Source organism: Pteropus vampyrus, unplaced genomic scaffold (genome assembly GCF_000151845.1).
Source record: "Pteropus vampyrus isolate Shadow unplaced genomic scaffold, Pvam_2.0 Scaffold145, whole genome shotgun sequence".
Classification (NCBI taxonomy): domain Eukaryota; kingdom Metazoa; phylum Chordata; class Mammalia; order Chiroptera; family Pteropodidae; genus Pteropus; species Pteropus vampyrus.
Window position 1 is genome coordinate 2131308 of NW_011888926.1, and position 1687 is coordinate 2132994.

Sequence of the window (1687 nt, forward strand, 5' to 3'; positions counted from 1 at the left end):
AGGCTGAGGGAAAAGGGGAAACGGAGTAATTGCTAACAGGTACAGGCTTTCTCTTTGGGATAACGAAAACGTTCTAGAATTAGATAATAATGATGGTTGCAGAACTTTACAAATATACTAAAAACCACCGAACTGTACACGTAAAAATGGCAGATTTTATGGTATGGAAATTCTATCTCCGACATAAAAAAATTGCAAGAGGTCAGCGGTCTGGATCTTAGTGAAAAAACACCTCAAGTTTTTCATATTGACATATTTTACAGCACCCGATCTTCCTAGGTGGTCTCCCATCCAAGTACTAACCAGGCCCGACCCTGCTTAGCTTCCGAGATCAGATGAGATCAGGCATGTTCGGGGTGGCATGGCCATAGACCATGTTGGCTTAATTTTTGAGCAAGCAAAGCAAACTAGGGTTTGGCTGCCGGCCGCCCACCAGTTTGGAGCCTCCGTTTGAGCAGAAATCCCTTCTCTGCTCCGAGATGGCCTTTCTCGGCCCCGCTCCCTTCTATCTGGCTGTTCCTTTTTCCTCATTCCTTTCTCTCTTGCAACCGCCCCAAGGCTTCTTCCAGACCATTATCCTTTACTGTCTCTTGACAGTAAAGGATAATGTCTGTCTCCTCTGAAGTTCTTGCCTTTCAACTCCACTCATTCACTGGCCTTGTTAGACCCAGACTTAACTATCTTCCTCTCCTCCAAGCATGTGGCCCATACAAAAGACAACGTGTCCGCTCAGCTCCTTGCCTTCCTTCTCTTTGAATCCTTTCACCTTCCCTCCATCTCAGCCGCCATTCGCAGGGCCAGTATTGGGCCTTATCGTCTCGCTCCCGAGTTACTTCTCTCACTGCGGCCTCCACTTCCCAGCTGTTGGTGGCTTGGACTTCCTGTGTGTGTAGCTCCAACTGGGCTTTGATTCCACTCTTTCTTCACTTCCTTCCCCCTCCCGCATGGATGCCTCGATTCCTCACCTTGGCTGCTTTCTCGACGACATCCTGACTTCTCTTGACGTGTCTCTCTGTTGCACCTGCCTAAAAACCCCAACTCGGGTCAGCCCGATTGTCCTTCCTCTTCTCGGTACACCTGAGAAAATCACGTCGCCACACAGCCTGGTACCATTAATTCATGGATGTCGACTGTAACTGGACCCGCCAGTGCCACAGTCCATCTACCCTGCCTTCCTCCACAGTGGCTGTTGGAAACCTTCTCCTCTCTCCGCAAACCTCTGACTCCACCTTCTATTACATGAGAAGCCGGCAGCCTTCTCGCTGGAGCTCCCCGCTCAGCCTACCTTCCAGGCGCCCGTCTGATTGATTGTACCCACTTGTCACCTCCCGAAGGGAAGACGTGTCCTTTTCTCATTTACTATGGTCTGAACATTTGGACCCCCAAATTCACATGGTAAATCCTAATGCCCGTGGGATGACACTAGGAGGGGGGCCGTTGGGAGGCGATTAGGACATGTTGGGATTAGTGCCCTTTGTTAAAGAGGTTCCAGAGGAACCCCTTGCTCTTCCCCTATGTGAGGCGGTCTGCGACCCAAATCTACCCTTGAACTTCCAGCCTCTAGAACTGTGAGAAATAAATACTTGTCGTTTATAAGACGCCCCGGCTCCGGCACCTCATTCTAGCAGCCCGAACAGACTAAGCCGCCATGCGAGGCCAGTCCATCCTGCTGTGCTGGATCTCGTGT

The 1687-nt window shown here is 50.4% G+C and overlaps 1 pseudogene; it reads right to left on the reverse strand.

Annotated features, from left to right (window-relative positions):
* Positions 1-254: 254 nt before the first annotated feature.
* On the reverse strand, positions 255-373 carry LOC111745038 (annotated as a pseudogene).
* Between the last annotated feature and the right edge of the window lie 1314 nt (positions 374-1687).